General features: G+C 33.8%; 1 non-coding gene across 1 annotated transcript; it reads left to right on the forward strand.

Moving 5' to 3' along the window:
• The first annotated feature begins 2,572 nt into the window (after positions 1–2,572).
• LOC121220433 (small nucleolar RNA R71) lies at positions 2,573–2,679 on the forward strand. The gene has a single exon (XR_005917635.1). It is a non-coding gene; the product is annotated as a small nucleolar RNA R71 (small nucleolar RNA).
• Positions 2,680–18,761: the final 16,082 nt, after the last annotated feature.

The following is an 18,761-nucleotide window of genomic DNA, read 5'->3' on the forward strand; positions in this document are numbered from 1 at the left end:
CATAGCCATGTGTCCCCTGTAGGTTTCAAAGGGTGGAAAGTCAGGGAGTTACACGGCCTAGCACATAGCCTGGCACACGGGCGTGTAAGGCCATTTTAAGAGATACACAGCCTGGCACACAGGCATGTGGCTTAGCCGTGTTGCCCAAGTCAGAGAGTTACATGGGCATAGACAAGGTTAGGACACGGTCGTGTGTCCCTACTTTAAATGTTCACACAACATGAGACACGGGCATGTGTCTCAGCCGTGTGACCCCTATAGCATGAAATTTTCTAACTTTTTCTTTATTATTTCAAATGTTCCTGATTTAGTCCCGAATCATTTTTAAAGTGTTCTTTTAGCCTCAAGGACTCAAATAAGGGACGATATGTATGTGTTTGAACGAGCTTTGATATGATTTATGAAATGTTTAAAAATGAATGATTTAAGTTGTGTAATTACGTTAATGTTCGGTAACCCTATTATGGTGACAGATATGGGTTAGGGGTGTTACACTTCTAGGATGATCTTGTGCATGCATATAGATGGACTAGTGCCACGAATATCGACTATAGTCCATCTGATAGCCTTCTTGAATTATTTCAATACTAGGATGAGTTTCTTTTCTTGTTTTATGGTCAACTCTACTAAAACAGTCACATGCAAAGTAGAAGCGTTACCTAAATAAACATATTTTAAATGTGAGGGGAAGTACCTTTAGTTCTAATTTAGGTGGCTCTTCAATTAACGCTTTCGGTTGGACAAAATCTTTGTTTCCTAACTCTAAAACTCAAAGTGAAATTGCGGACTAAATCCCCTTTGATTAGCTTCTAGCAAAGCTAAGTATTCCTCTCCCTCTTCATCACTTGGATGGTCTGATGTTAAAATTTGCTCAAACGGGTCCTCAACATAGTCGAGTTCCCTTTCCATGACTAAGTCCTCTAAATCGGATACTGCAGAACAATTATCAACTGTGTCAGGAAATCGTATAGACTTAAAAACATTAAATGTTACCTAATCATCCTAAACAGGCATAGTAAGCTTGCCCTTCTGCATATCAATAAGGGTCCTTCTAGTTGCTAGGAAAGGCCTTCCTGGGATGATTGAGACCTCTTTATCTGCTTCAAAGTTTAGAATAACAAATTAAATAAGAAAAATAAGTTTTTCTACACGTACCAATACATCCTCAATTTTTCCTTCTGGATGTGCTAAGGATCAATTTGGTAATTGAAGTGTAACCGTAGTAGCTCTAACTTCACCTATCTCCAACTTCCTAAATATGGACATGGGCATCAAGTTGATGCTTGCACCCAAATCACATAGTGCCTTACCATAATAAGTTGCTCCAATGTTGAAAGGAATGGTAAAACATCCAAGATCCTTCAACTTTAGGGGTAGTTTGTCTTGAAGATATGCACTACATTCCTTCGTCAGGGCTATTGTCTCAAATTCTTCAGGTCTTCATTTCTTAGAAAAGATATCCTTCATGAATTTGACGTAATTCAGCATTTGTTCAAGTGCTTCCACCAATGAAATGTTGATATGAAGTTACTTGAGTACATCTAGAAAATTTTTTGAACAGGACTTCCTACTTCTACTTCTAAAGTCTTTGTGGGTAGGGCGGTGGAGGATTCTTTACTGGAACTAGTTGATTCATCTTCTGTGGCAATTCTACATCTAGTGAAGTTATTAGTTTATCAGAATTGACTGGTTTGGGAGTTACCTTATTGGGTTTTACAGATTTTGGTTCGGTGAGATTGGAGTTTCAACACTTGGTTTAACTTCTACTGAGTCTTGAGCATCGGTTGGCTCTTCTTCAATTTTGACAGTGTTGGGTTCTAATGTCTTTCTGCTTCTCAATGTCAATATTTTACAATGCTCTTTCCCTAGATTTCTTGGGTTCTCCATATCACTAAACAAAGCACCTTGTGGTTGGTTCCTAAGTTCAATAGCAAGTTGACCCACTTGATTCTCCAAATTCCTTAAAGTGGCATCATTTTTTTTGCCATATATGCCTTTAATAGGTTCTCTAAGTTATTAGAAGGTATAGCTTGAGTTGATTTCTGAACTTGTTGGGTAAAAATAGGTGGCTGGGTCGGTCTAGGTTGTGCATAAGTGTTACTGGTTCCAGCCCCTTGGTTACTCTAGGAAAGGTTAGGGTGGTTTCGCCAAGATGGGTTATGAAAAATTGGATTACAGTCCTTGCCTTCTCAGTTCTGGGTTTGATGGGCATTCTTCGAACAAATGTCCTTCCCCACAATAAACACAGGCTACATTTTCAAATTGGTTCAATGGTTGTGTTGCAAAACTATTAAACCCATTAGTGGTAAAAATTTTAAGCATCGATGATATTGAGGATACTTGAGATGCAAGTGAAGTGAGAGCGTCCACTTCATATACTCCAGCGACTCATCTTCCTGACACTGCTTGATTGGTTGGCCATTGATAATTTTTGCTGGCAATCCTCACAATGATTTCATAAGCCTCGTTATAAAACTTAGAAAAGAGAGCACCATTAGCAAAAGTGTCCAATACCATCCTCGTGTGAGCATTGAGGTCATTATAGAATGTCTCAAGTTGGATGAAATATGGGATTCCATGATGAAGGCACTTCCGTAATAATTCTTTGTACCTTTCCCATGCCTCATACAAGGACTCTACATCCATTTGTTGGAAAGTAGTGATCTCATTCCTTAACTTAGCAGTCTTGCTAGGTGGGAAATACTTCATGAGGAGTCTTTCTGCTAACTCTTGCCATGTGGTAATGGAATGTGGTGGCAATGAGTTCAACCAGACTTGAGCTCTGTCCTTTATTAAGTATAAGAATAACTTTAAACGGACTGCATCTTTGTGTACTCCGGCTACCTTGAAAGAATCGCTCACCTCCATAAAAAATCGTAAGTGAAGGTGAGTATAATGCCCTAAAATTTCTAATTTCGTTATTGTGAAAATATGATAAAAAAATCTGTCAGCTTTAGGGGTTATGAGTTCTGAGAGTGTTTGGGAGGTCCCAAGTTCAAGCCTTCGCTTGGGAAAATTTTGTTATTTTGAATGAATTAGGCCTTACTCTTGTTCAATAGGCTTTTATTTGATTGTTGGGTAAATTACATCAGAATGGGCCTGCTGGTCTGGTGGTTAAATGGTGTCTTATTATGGTGGAGGTATTGATTTCGAATCCCTATGCATGCAAGTGTTTTATTTTTTTTTCAGATTTTGAGATAGAGTTGTGTAATAAGGGGATTCTGAGTAGTGGATGTGTAGTGGGAATTAGGGGAGAAGATTAAGGGATTTTGGGGGTTATCGGGATTTTATTTTTTTTTCCATAACCAAATTTTGACTCACTTTTCCAAAAAAATTCTGTCATCTATTCTTCTCCCTCTCCTCTTGCCAAAATTTTCTGAGTTTTTCCATCTTTCTCTTCTTTTTCTTCTTCTTGATTTTTCCCTAATCCATTTATTTTCCTTCGTTTTCGAACGCAGTTAGTGCTCGCTTAGTTTCAGTAAGTGTTTCTCTTCATTTTTATCAAGAATCTCTTAGCAATTGAAGTGGTAATGTTTTTTCTCTGCAATTTGGGAGAAGGGAGAGGCTCGGATTGGTGAATTCAGTGTTCTCGTCTTAACAATAGTTAAACAGAGGGCTATCGTTGGTGGTAAGTTGGGTTTCTGTTCGTTCTTGGTTGTCAATTCACTTGTAAATCCGTTAAATTGATGTTGAGTATCTTGATTATAGGCTTTGGAGTGCTCGAGGACTGTTTTAGCATCAAACAAAACTAGGTGTGTACCCGAAACGCAGAAAATGGGATTCGGCGAAAAGCTGAAATTGCATGCTGTTTGGACAACAATAGTAGGCTAACTTTGAAAAATCACCATAAATTGTGAAAATTGAATTATAGGATGAATAAAATATGTAATTAAATATTCTTGAGTCTAGTTCCTCATAGAAGAAACGGTGTAAGTAATGGAATTGTAAATGGTGAGATATAATAAATTTTGTGAGACAAGGTCAGAATGAATTCAAGTTCCCTTGTTCTGAATTTGGAAAATTATCAAAAATTGGAGAAAAATTAATTAAGGGTTAAAATTTATATGTTTAAATTATTAATGAGTCTATTTTCAATAGAAGCAAATGGAAACATCATCCAAAATTTTTACTAAAATATAATTAATTTTTAGCAAAGAAAGATCAAAGCTGTTAGACAGCAGAATAGGGGTAAGATTGAAGAATTTACTGTACTTATTGGCTAAACCAAAAATTCTAAAAATTTTATGGTAGAAAGGTATTTGAGTCTAGTTTCAAATACATCAAGTGAATCTTAATTTGGAATTCTATAGCTCAATATATAAATAATTTAGTAACAGTGACTCAAGTAGAAAACTTTGATGAAACATATAAGTAAATAGTGAAAACATATATAAATATTTAACTAGCACGAGTTACATTAAAAATGGATCACGTGGCCAAGGCCAATTTGGGCCGAGTGAGCCACATGGGCGTGTGAACCCATTTTTCTGAAAAGTTCTGTAAGGTTGCACGGGTCACCCAAGTCTATTATGGACCTACTGTAGGGTCGGTAAGCTTTACGTAGACCCCTATATGTGTGATCTGTTTTTCTGATTTCTATACCGAGCATGACTTATGATATCTTAATGTATTTACTATTAATTGCATAATTCCATGACATATTTTGTATGTTACATTGCATCGGGGTGGGTTGATGATATTTGGAGGAAGTGTTTGAAAGGCTATTAAGCCTGTTATCTGGCAGCTCAGCTACAACCTTCTGATTATGTGCCGCATTTCAGTACAGCATAGTGTGTAGGGATGGGTGGGTTGATTTAATCCCCACATGGCATGTAGGGTTGGACGGAGACGGTGTGTAGAGGCTAGTGGGTAGGATTCTGATTTACTGTATTTGCATTCTGTATCTGATATGGGCCAAATCCCTAATGTATTTTTGAGACTATATCTGAACGAGCTCAGGCCCAAACTGATTCTGTGATGGGCCCAGGCCCCAGACTGTATCTAACTGAATGCTGTTGAATATCTGTGCGCATGTTTTCTATGGGGATTACACACTGAGTTTGCGAAAACTCATCCTTTTTCTGTTTAATCTGTACAGGTAATCCCCAGACTTGACGGGTCGGTGCAACGGAGGACTCGACGGTGGCCACACGTAAATTTTAGACTGTTTTCTGTTAATGTCTAGAATTTATTACTTATTTGGGGTTTTTGATGTAACTTTTGAACTATGGACTGGTTGGCTTTAGATTTGGGACTTTATATTATTTTATAGATTTTTTTTAACTGCAACTCAACAAAATGCGATTTTTCTAAAAAGTAAGGTTTGCGTAAATAGAAACAATTTTCACTAAACTAATTAGTTACAAAAGCTTCCGCCAAGAGATAAGTTTTAAAGCAAATCAACTAGTACTTTTTTTTTTCAAATTAAATTAAAGCTAACTAACTGTAACGGTTTTAAACTCGACAATCTTGTCTTCAAATCCTATTCCATGTGACATCGCCAGATTTGGCCATAACGTCTAGGCCGGGTTTGGGGTGTTACAGTAGGATCTTCGGTAGGCATTCCACTGAATTGACCCATTGTCTGAAGTATCTGGAAGACGACTGGCTTCAACCCGAATTATTGTGCCTCAATTTCGAGTCTCCTAATACCCGGATTAAGATCATGAAATACTGGTATGGCAAACAACCTTAGAGTTCTATCCCTATCATTAGCAATAAGGATAGGATTTTGAGTAGGGTTTGCTCTGTTTCCTTGATTCGGATTTTTAGAGTTGATCTCTTCGGTCCTTCTCTGAACTTTTTTTCTCCTTTATTGTCGAAAAGTTCTTTCAGTCCCAAGGTCTACGAGACCTAAATCTATAATTCGATTAATACTCATAAACACCTAAAACAACACCAAAAAAATTAACTAAGTTAAAATTGAACAGGAAAATAAACCAAAATGCAAAATTAACAAATCCACAAATAATGACTTTTAAAACAATCCCCGGCAACGGCGCCAAAAACTTGGAACGATGGAAATGTGCAAGTGTACACAATCCCAAAAAGTAATAAAGTGACAAGTAAATGTCGAGTTATCGTACCCACAGGGACTGTTTAAGAAAATTATTTATGAAACGAAATCCAAACACTTTGGTGATTAAAAATATTTTGATTTTGAGGGAGTGGTTAAAAACTAAATTTTAACTAAGTAAAAAAAGGTTCCAATGCACGATTTCAAAAGATGATTTTAATCAAGATGAAATAATTGTGTTTGATTAATACATTTCTTAACTTAGAATTATTAAACTTATGTCCATGTTGTTACGAATAAATTCATGGCAACCTGGTAATTTCCTAACTACTGCTCATACGTACTTATTAAATTAACTAATCTCTTGAACATTTTTCAATGCCAATTCAAACAATTAATCAATCTTCTTAAGCACATAAAAGATTAAGTGAGGTAACAATATATACCTACATTGAAACAGTTTAATCATAATAATCTCGCAAGTTATGCAAGGCTGATGTACGTTTAATACCGTCGCTAATTTAACCCTCAGCTAACTTATAAGATTAAACATGCATTAATTAATTATTGTGTCAATTAATTAAAATTTCAACACGATTTAATAATTAATTCATTAGTTACCAAGACCTATAACAATACAAACATAATTTTAATAACTTAAGTGGACGAAATGCAATCAACCTAACACAAATTAAATTTAAGCCATATTAATTAAATTAAACATATCAACATAACAAGTATTCATATACATGTTCATAACAACAACATAAAAAATTAAAGGATAGAGAACTAGAATCAATTTCGGTGTTTCTCCGAAGCTTGACTACTTTGCTTTGCTCCTCCTTCTTCTTTTGTTCTTGTTGAACCGAGGCTTCTACAAGCACTTGAATGCTGCTACCAATGGTGGTTGAAGGGCTATTTTCCAAGATGGGAAATCGGCAAGGGAATGGAAAGGAAAAATGGAGAACAAAGGAAGAGTTTTGAAGAGAGAAAGGGAGAGAGAAGTGTGAAGAATGAAGGTGTGAGAGGTGTGTTTAAATGAGCAGTAATGGGGGTATTTATAGGTTGGATAGGTTGCTAAAAATAGCAAAAATCAGCAGCCATTAAATCCTCCCCATGGCCAGCCACACATGTGGCAAGTTTGAAGCTTTCAAACTTGCTAAATTTAGCCAGGGGCAAATCTACAAAAGCTTGATAAGTGGAGGGGTTTGAATGCAATTTCAAGGAAACTTCAAGGACTGATTTGCAAGCCAAATAATCAGCCACACGGATTTGGGTAGCCCATTTGCTTGGTTGGATCGGTCTTCTCAGTTCAGCACAATTGGGCCTTCTTTCATAATTTAATTAATAATAATTATTTAACCCAAAATAAATTGGATTAAAATTAAAATTAAAATTAATCATATTATGAATTAATATTCATAATTTGGACTGTCTTAGGTTGAAAAATTAATTCGCCCCAATGCTTCAAAAATCGCTTCTCAATTTTGCGCTTCAAGTAGTGTCTACCGAGCCAAGTTTCGTCATTTGTGCAAATCTGTCAAAAATAAATCAAAATAAATCAAAATTATTATAAAATTAATTAAAATTCAATATGTTAATAATTTAAGTGCAATTTAATCATTTTATAATTATTATATGTTTTTCAACAAGAATTACACCAAAACTGCATGAATTTGAGTTTAAAATGGCATGAAAAAGTCTATATATTTTCATGTTTCCAATCATTCATTCATAGTGAACATGTTGAGTTGTGACATATTGGACGAATTTTCTTGAAATTTTACCTGGATAAAATTTTCAAAAATTTTACTAGGTAAATTTAGGATGAGAAAATTATTTAATATGTAAATATTAAAGTTTATTTTGGGAAATAGAAAACTAAATTTAGTTGGATCATATTACAAAGTATTGAGTAAAAAAAGCCTAAGAAGTACTTGAAATTGGACCCTATGTGAGAGAGACCCAAAACCCCTCATATAACATAAAGGGGGCGACAACCCTAGTAGATATACAAGGGTGAGTTGTTCACCACTCTCCTACTCTAAGTAGGATGTCGTTTTTCTATTTAAAATAAACCTTTACAACTCTACAATGTTTCTACCTTCTTTTCCTATAAATAGATGGCATCGATAGAGCTATAAAAACAACTTTTGAGAGATTGTTATTCTGTCGAAAAATAGAGAAAATTTATTCTCAACTTAATAACATATTTTTCAGAATAACAATTTTACCGATTTCTATTAAAAAAGAGAGAATTTTTGTTTTCACCCCAAAAGGAAAACTTTTTCTAGTTATGTTTTTTGATTCAATTGGTTCGATCCCACACTCGAAGTAGTTCGTGGTGTGAGAATAGCAGAGAAGATCGTTTGGTTGAAAGTTGGAAAACAACAAGGATTCACTTATCCAAAAACATAGGTGTGAATTCGGTTAAGGTTTATTGCTATAAATATCATAAATCTAGCCGATTTTCAAATTTTTACTTTTTCGCTGCGCAAGAAAACTGTTTTCAAACCAGGTTTTTTCCCAACAATGATATGATCCTTCTCATGATTCATATAGTTATGCATGTCTTGTGGATAGCGACAACTAAGGATGGGAAGGTAGTCATCTAATATATGACCCGTACAACACATATTCCTCGTATTCTTACGAGAATGGGGGTGCGCATTGGGAAGAGCCTAATGAAAATCACCACCAAACCACTTGGAGTAGTGCATTTAGGGATGGTATGTCTGAATCCAAGAAAACATGAAAGCCATACGGAATCAGTTGAAACTTGTTTTAGAAGCCGTCAAACATTGAGTTAAGGAAAATGTTTCAGTGGACAAGTGTGTTGATTCGGATGATGTTGAAGTGGAGGAGGATATCCTCTACACCATTGTTGAACATGAAGATTTGAAAGTCGAGTCTCAACAAGAAATGAAGAGCAGACAATTGAGTGAAGTATTGGGCGATCTCGAGGAAATATCTGACTCTAGCAAGGTGAATGTGGAGGAGCTGCCACACTTTTCGGGTATCGCAGAAGAAATCTCACACCAAGAACTGGTCAAGGATGTGCCCCAATAAAGGAATATTCAAATAGAGGTGGATAACTCAAAAGAAGTTGAGTTTGTGATCCCGATATTGATGATCCCTTGGAAGGTGTGATGGAGTGACTTTGATTTCAGCGAGAAATGGCTCCAAACGTACATATCGAAATGGCCTAAGTCAAGACGGAATGTAACAGGCCATTTTTCAATAGTGTTGAAAATAGTGATTTCGAGGCCATAAATCTGACGAGAGAATCCGTAAATATTATTATTTAATATTTACAAGTCAAATATTGTGTTTTAATAAATTTTTATTTGATAATTTATGTTATTTGAACGAATACTTAGGTTCAAGTGGTATATCCCTAAAGTTAAGTGGGTTTAGAAAAAGAGGTATCGAGACCTCGTTTCTAAAAAGTGAGATTGTAAATATTTTATTAAATATTTTTAGAGTGTTAATAGGGTCATATTAAATTTTGGTTAAGAAATTTTAACATTTAAATGGTTAATTAATTGAAAAGGACTAAATTATAAAATATATAAATGTTAAACTCTATTAGCTAAAAAGTGTTAAATGGCTAAGGAATCTTAAATTAATGGGTTAATGTGGTAATTATACCAAATTAGTTTGTAATGGACTGTAGTGGCATTGTTTTTAATGAATTTTTAAGTATAATTAAAGGGCAAACTTATAGTTATAAAATTAAATTAAATTAAAACATAAAACAAAAGATGAAAAGAACAAAAAAAAATGGCTTCATCTTTTTAGTTGGAGAACCGAAACACCATGGGAACTTGAAATAAGCTTTCGGCCAAGCTTGTATCATCTTGCATGGTATGTGTTTTAAGCCCATTTCTTATCATTTTTATATTTTTTAGATCGTTGCAACTAGGTCCAGCTAACTCATATCTCCGTTTTTGAAACTGTTAATGATTTTTGGATTTTGCCATTGATGAATCTTAGTTATTTTTTTATGTTAAATGATGATTTTCTTATTTTGATTTTTTTAGGACTATTTTGTAAAGTGGTTTTATTTAATTTTTAGTTAAATGATTAATTTGATAAAATATTAAAATTTACATGAAATTTTTGTTAATTGTGAATAATTATAGATTGTATCAAAATAGAAATAAGTTAGGCTAGCATTGGGTATTTAAAAAATTTTGATAAATTTGGAAATTTGAATTTAGGGACTAAATTGTACAAAAGTTAAAATATTAGGGGTAATTTTGTAATTTTTCAATAATTTGGGTTATAAGTTATAATTAATGGTATTAAGTTAATTGGACTATTAATTGAATGAAAATTTTTATTCGATCAAGAAACGAATCAAATGGATTTAAACCAAGAAAAAGCTAAGGTGCCAGATTAGTCATCGGCTTCGTTTTTACAACTGTTTTTGTCGAGGTAAGTTCGTATATGGATAGAAACTATTATTTTCCATTTTGGATAAATGTAAATAGTTATTTATGTTATGGTTAAATTAACTATAAAGATGTGATAAATTATTATTATGGATCAATTAGAGGAATTAATCAAATTAAAGGATATGGGAACTATTGCTAATGTTTTGGTGATTATGAATTATAGATTGTCTATTTAAATGTTACTTGGATTAAGGTAAATTCATAATGTTTGATGTGTAAATTGTAAGTTTCTTGAAAATAAGTTATTGTTGCTGGTAAATTGTATTTTAAATATTGAAATTAAATTCATATGAAAGTGATTAATGGATGGTGGCAATCCTTGTGATGGCACATTGACAGTATGAATATATGTTGATATCATATTATGTGTACGGAAATGATGAAGTGCCCTTGATTGATAAATATGTATAAAGGTAATGGATTACATAAAATGCTCGGTTGAACGTAGTAATCACTAGGAAACGATTGGCATGCCAATAGGATTAGTATGTGCGCTTGTATGGGATTTTCACTTCGGTGCCTCTGTTTGCACTTCAGCGCCTCTGTATACACTTCGATGTCCTGTTCGCACTACGGTGCCCCTTTTTGCACATTTGTGCCTCTGTCTACACTTCGGTGCTCCTGTTATGCATCTATGATGCCTCTGGTGTGGTGTAGTTACTTGAGTATCTGAGTCAAGTTATTAGTTTATCGGGCTAAATGTTAATGGAATTTACAAAATTATTTATGTGCTTAAAGGCTAATGTATAGTCAAGATATTAGTAAATGTTAAATGTTCAATGAACTACTTGATCATATGTGAGTATAATTATATTGATGATTATACGGTTACAGATAGAAATTTATGCAGAAATATGAATGAGTTTGGATTGAATTATTATAGTACAGGAAGCATACGATGAACCATTTTCAGTACTAATCCTGTAAGTGCTTCGTAAATGAATAACAGGTATGATTAACCTATTTATTTAGTTTTCACATTGTTTAGTGAAAGTAAGTGATTCTGGGATGATATGTTTATATGAAACTTTGAAATTAAAGATGAATTACAGAATGATTATATGTTAAATGTGTAAGTGTTATGGTAAGAAGAAATGTTTAAGTGAAATGGTTATATGAAATGCTTATAAGGAAAAATATATATATGTATATGCAAGGCTACACCAATTATCCATGAGAGGTGTAGTGAATAGAAAACGAAAGTTAGCTTAATATATAATGAAAATTATGCTTAGTTGTTTATTCTAATATGTTCAGTAGTTAAGTTTCCTTTATACGAACTTACTAAGGATTATTGTTTACATTAGTTGTTTTCTTTTCCTGTAGATCATCAGAAGGCTCGATCGGTTCTAATCTCGTCGGAGCTCCATAAAACTATTCATTCGTTATATTGGTAGTTTTTTATTACTTTGGTTATGGTTCTAAGTGGCATGTATAAGGTTGAATATCTATTTGGTATGTTGTTGGTTGTGCCAAGCCTTGGTGTGCCTTACTGCTTTTATTAATCGTTGTGCATGGTTCTTTTGAATTTAGGAAGGAAATGAATAAACTTATGATGTTAAATTGATTTTATGATTAGTGTTTGAAATGTGGTGCCTAGGAATGGTACATTGGTTAGAAGCTTTAGGTTGATTGTTTAACATGTTTAAGAGTGTATTAAGAGTGTTTTGATCATAGGAATGTATGTGTTATTGGTGTACTTTGTTGGGAAATATTTGGTATTGAATTGAATTGAATTAGGGTTTAAATGGTGAGTACATGAATTGGGACACGAGCTGTCACATGACCGTGTGTCACACATGGCCACACCACACGGTCGTGTGTCTCAAGTTAGTGGGTTACACGGGCTAACACACAGTGTAACACTCTTAACCCGTATTCGTCACTAGAATAGGGTTACGTATCATTACCGTAAAAATAGAACATTAAATTATTCGATTCATTCATCAATGCAAACATAATCTAATTACATTCAATCACATTCATAACGTCCCTTAATCGAGCACTTGAGGCTCTAAAAATACTTTAAAAACAATCCGAGACTAAATTGGAAACATTTGGAAAGTTTAAGAAAAAGTCAAAAAATTTGGACTGCAAGTGTCACACGGCCGTATGGCCAGGCCGTGTAACAATCAAAATAAGGACACACAGTCGTGTCCCAGCCCATGTCCTTACCGTGTAACTTTCTAAGTTGGGTCACAGGGCCAAGCCACACGCTCGTGTGCCAGGTCGTGTAACTCTCGAAACAAACACGCACGCCTATGTGCTAGGCTGTGTAACATTCTATCTTGCATGTAATGGAACCTACAAGGGACACATGACCATGTCGCCAGGCCATGTGTCACACACAGCTGAGTCACACACTTGTGTCTCAGTCCGTGTGGACATGAATTTGCCCAAAATTAAGTCATTCTCAACACCAAATCATGCAACCACCTAAAGACCTTTTGTACATATAATCAAGGCATTAAAACATGACCAAAACCTACATGAAATGACCAATTCAATAGTTTAAGATCATTCAACCAATATGTCATACAAGGCACTTCAATTGCAAATGTAACACCCCAAACCCAGCCTGGACGTTATGGCCGAATCTGGAGATGTCACATAGTAGTGTGTTTGAAATCCGTAGCTTGTGTTGGGAAACCATAACTTTGCTAAATACATTTTCCGTTTAGAGTTCTTTCATTATTAGTTATTAATTTTAATATCGTGTTAATTAATCATTCGAAAGCTTTCGAAATGTTTAATCTATGCGGAAGCTTTTTAAAACAGATTTCTTAATCGTGAGTATTTTGTTAAAACGTTTGGTTCTTTTGAAAACTCGAGTTTTCCTAAAACTAGTAGTTATAAATTGAAAATCCCAAATTTAAGAAAAAATTCCTTAGAGGCCATATTTACAATAAAATTCCCAAATAAAATTTAAAATCATAATTAAGTACGAAACAGAGTCCAATAAGGTTGTGTGGCCACCGTTAAGTCCTACGCCGCACCGATCTGCCTAAGCCTAGGGATTACCTGTACAGCCCCACTTTTCGGCTTTTCGCCGTTTTCCATTTACAGTGTTACGGTTACACACTTGCTTCAATTTTGACGTCCAAAAACTCCCAAGCACACCTATACCTAAAATCGAAAATAAATACTAGGTTAATCATTTAAACCATCGAATTTATCTAAATCTCGAAGCAAAGTGATCATCTTTTGAATGATAAGCCATTACCTTATATTGAGTAGCAGGAATTCCCCGTCTTCAGAATGTTGGCGAGCGATAAAAAGCCCTTCGATAAACCCCTAAAACCAAAAGAATCCATATTAACACTTGCCCAAATCCTAGTTTAAAGTTAATCAAAATTAAAATTACTGGAAATGCGAAGAGAACGATGCACAGAAGTGAGTAGAAATAAAAAGGACCGGAAAAGGGAAAGGTAGCAAGGCGAAGGTTCGGCTAGGGAAAGAATAGGGAAACGTTAAGAGACTCTCAGCAAGAAGGGAAGAAATCGAAAGTTGAGAAGAAAACCAATACCACCTTATTTCACTTACTAAACAGACGGAAACGAAGGTTGCCACAAATGAATCGGTGCGGGGAGGAATTGAGGAATGAAAACGGTAGAGATGGGAAAAGAAATCTTTAGGAAGATGGAGAGAAAACTGACTCTCTTTTTTTCAAAAAGAAAAGAAATGATCAGATTTTGGATATTTTCCCCATAACCTCTAATTTCCTCAAACTTACCCCTAAATTCGCTCCCACACTTCCCTAGACCCCTCAAACACTCCTTAACCATCCACTACTTCCCCACACACCTCAAACACTTAGCATTTTACCACACCTAAAACTCCTACACTACACAAGCAGCAGAAATAAATCCCATTTGCACAAGCAGGGGTTGAAACTTCAGACCTCTTGCTCTTTAGCTCTCCACTTAACCACCGGACCAGCAGACCCATTCTGACATATTTTACCAACATTTAATTATAAGCCTACTGACTGGTGATAGGGCTTTTTTCAGAAGAATACAAAAAATTTCCCAAGATAAGGCTTGAACATAAGACCCCTCACACACACCCAGAGCACTTAACCACTGAAGAAGATACACAATTGTGTCATAAATATATGGAAACAAATATACAAAATTTAGGGCATTACAGCAAACATTCAAACATACCTAAACGTGTATACTTTACTACATTTTAGTCATACACATCTAGTTCAATATCATCTCAAAAACATACCATTTCTTGGTCATATCTAAACCAATTCATCACATACCATTATGGCCATTCAAACAAGCATTATAACATAGGCACATTAACACATACAAATATGACACCAAAAGTACCAAAAGGGGTATCAACCAAAACAACTAATACATTCAAGATCATACTTAACTATTTAAATATCCCAAAACATTATTATCAACATTCAAGCCTATTACATGCCATATAATCTGAAATAAATGTTCCGAAAACTACCGAATTATGTTGGATAGTGTGACTTGAGTGCCGATCCGATCGTCCAACCTTTTGAGTATCTACAAGAACATTAAATAACATAAGTAAGCTCAATGAATCTTAGTAAGTTCGACGTATTAAAATGATTAATCTTACCAAAGTAAACACAACAATTCAAAAAATGACAATTCAACCATGAAGGTTCCCTATCATCCACAATCTCAACCGATAAATCACAAACGTTCAATTCAATACTCAAATATATAACAAATCCATCAAATTCATTAAACAAATTACCTTAATGAGATTTTCAATTTTAAGAATGACTTACGGATAGGAGTACATTTTCAATCCAACCAAAACACATCAGATGCTCACACGAGCCAATCTCTCCGAAACACACCAATACTCATAAGAGCTAGTCCTTTCGAAACGCACCAATGCTCATCAGAGCTAGTCCAACCGAGACACACTAAACAGAGAGTATAACACGAGAGTTCGCAACAAATTTTGAACCTTGGTTTACTTGGGAAATATATATACATCACTCCATAACCATTTCCACTCCAATCCCCTATAACACACCATATCACGACTGTACTCTATCCCGTGTTCAATCCAATCCAAACATAAAATTTAATAACATTTCTCAAATAATCATTCATTATCAACAATTCAATATATATATTTTACCATTTTATACTATTCAACAATTCATATAGATGTTAAATTTTAAAACGTACGAACTTACCAAGACTGAATTGTAACAGTTGCAGAAGTTCAAGGACTATTCTGTAATTTTTTTCCTTTTCTACGAGGATCTACTGGATCTTGATCCAAAATGTGAAATTCTAAATTATCAACTTCCATTTCACATTCCAATCTATTTTACAATTAATACCCTTTTATTTTTTGAATTTACACAATTACCTCAAAATTTTATAATTTTTGCAATTTAGTCTCCTAACTCAAAATTCATCAAATTAACCATTTTTCTCAAGTCAAAGTTATAGCCAAATGTACTAGGCCCTTATATAGTCCCTAATAAACATCCAATTCACTATAAAACCCTAAAATTTTGACATTTTTACAATGTAATCCCTAACTCAAAATCTCACAATAATCATTTTAAAAATCATCAAACAACATAAAGAAAGCTCCAAATACATGATATTCATAAAAAAATTAACATTCATCAATGGAAACTTTAAAAAAATTTAACAGAATAAAAAACGAAGATATGGACTAGCTGGACCTAGTTGCAACGATCTTAAAAACATAAAAATTACAAGAAATGTAAGAGAATCACTCACATGCAAATAAATTAGCTTAAACAATTCTCTAAGATTGGTTTTTGATAGATTCGACTATGGAGGAAACAAAAATGAAGAAGAAAGTCTTTTTTCTTTACTTAATTTTGTTTTAATTTTATTATAATTACAAAATTACCATCAAATGTTTAACATTTCTATCATTTTTAATGTTAGTGTTGTCCAAACAAATTAATTAAGGTTAAATTACCTCTTAGGTTCTTCCTCATTTAAATTTCAAGCTATTTAATCAACTATATGTTATAATTACTATGTTTTTCACATTTTATAATTTAATCCTTTTTACTCAATTAGCTAACTAAACGTCAATATTTCCAAACCAAATTTTAATACCACTCTAATGACTCCATAAATATTCTAAAAATAATATTTATGAGTCAATGCAATAGAAATTTATGGTCCCAAAACTACTATTCTGTCACCACTGAAAATCGGGTTGTTACATATGGCCTGCGACACGACCGTGTATGCCAAGTTAGTGAGTTACATGGTTAGACACACGGGTTGGGGCACGGCCGTGTGTTCTTACTTCCAATGTTCACACGGTCTGAGCTATGTCACACGGCCTGGCCACACGACCATGTGACCCCTGCTTTTCAACATTTCAAATTTTTCTAAAATTGTTTATTTTGTTTCGATTTAATCTTAGATTATTCCTAAACTATTTTTGGGGCCCCGTAAGCCCGATTCAAGGCCCATAATTGTATTCATACCATGAATAGATATTGTTTGTTATATGTTTGTAAATTAATTGTTTAACTGTTCTGAAATAAAGTAAAATGTTTTGTTTTCATCGGTAACACCCTATAACCTTAATCCGGCAACAAAGACAGGATAAAGGTGTTACATGGAATCTATATATGCATTCGCTAAAGGATGCCCTAATCAACTCAAGGATGAAAAAATGGAAAATTAAAGTTTTAAGGACCTCATGGAAGTTTCATTTTAGGGGCATAACGACTCACCCTAAGCTAACTCTTAAAATTTGTCTCTAAAAAGAAATTAGTTATATATGAATAAGTGGCCTATTGTATTAAAACTTGTACTAATTTTCTTGTTTAGACTAGACCTTAGTTCCTAAAAATTATTTTATTTTATTTCATTCTATTTTGTTTTATCTACTTGATTTCATTTCTTTCTTTAGTAAGTAACTTTAACTTTGAATTTTTAAAGAAGGCGAAAGGTGAAAATTGTTTGAAGTTGGAGACAACACAACGGTGTCGCGACACCATCGACAATTTTAAAATTTAGGGGTTAACAATTACATGGGTATCGTGATACCCACTTAGGGTATAACAATATCCTAGTCGGGTCAAAACAAAAATCAAATCTCATGCATGTGACTCGTGTGTTTTAAATATTTTAAACTTTAAAACACCCAAAGAACCCCCAAAACCATAAGTTTTCTTGCCCTAGTTGTTTTCCCTTTCACTCCCTCACCTATTTCCCTTAAAGAAATCTTACTCATCTTTTCCAAAATCTTTTTCAAGTTTGCTTCTTGTCACACTTTTGCTGAGTTTTGTCTTTGTTGGACTGCAACAACGGTGCTGAACATCATCGCATAACTTGTAACTTTCAAACTTGGCCTAAACGTTATAGCCAAATTTCGAAAGCTACAACCGTCATAAGTAAAAGGTTTTCAAATCGCTAAATTCATTTTTCAAAAAACATGGTTTAGTTTAAATAAAAATATCGTCATAAAAATCTTTATTAAAACATGTTTAAAATAAATAAATGCTCTTAATAATTCAGAATATTACTTACTTGCTGATAGAATTTGATAAGAAAACTTGTCTTACTTATTTTCAAAAGTTATTTTGAAAAAAAAATCTATATCCAAAAATTTGCAGCGTATTAAATAAAATATTAGACTATTTTATTTCACAAATTATTTTTGTTTGATAAATCATGTTATGTATTAAAACCCAGTGATAAAAACATTTTAAATTCAAAGCTCATGCTTGCACCATAGTTAACATGTCAAAGTACTTAAAACATAATTTAAACAATCCAAAGTCCAAAACAGTCCCAAAAAAGTTTCAAAATACTTTATTTTAAATTAATTCGAGAATTTCCTTCAATTGTTGCATCCAAGTCCTATCCTTGAGTGTTATTTGAAAGTTTTAAGAAAACCAAAGGAGTGAGCTAATAAGCTCAGTGTAAGTTTTATATCAAGCTAAATAACAAAAACCACTTTAAATAGAACAAAATTATTTCCATTCATATATTAATCAAATATGCATACTTTTATGCACATGATTATGTCAATGCAAAGTTCTATAAAAATAAATATGCAAAATTTTCAAAACATCCTACCCATCACTGCTACACACTAAAAGAAGTTCCCCAAAACTTATCCATCCAAAACACGCCAGCACATATGTAGACAAATCCACCAAATTTGCAGACGTTGCCAAAACACATAATTGTGGTCAAGCCACCAAAATCGCAGTTAAGCTGCCAAATCACATGCATGGATAAACCACTAAAAATTGTAGATAA

This window comes from Gossypium hirsutum, chromosome D08 (genome assembly GCF_007990345.1).
Source record: "Gossypium hirsutum isolate 1008001.06 chromosome D08, Gossypium_hirsutum_v2.1, whole genome shotgun sequence".
Lineage (NCBI taxonomy): Eukaryota > Viridiplantae > Streptophyta > Magnoliopsida > Malvales > Malvaceae > Gossypium > Gossypium hirsutum.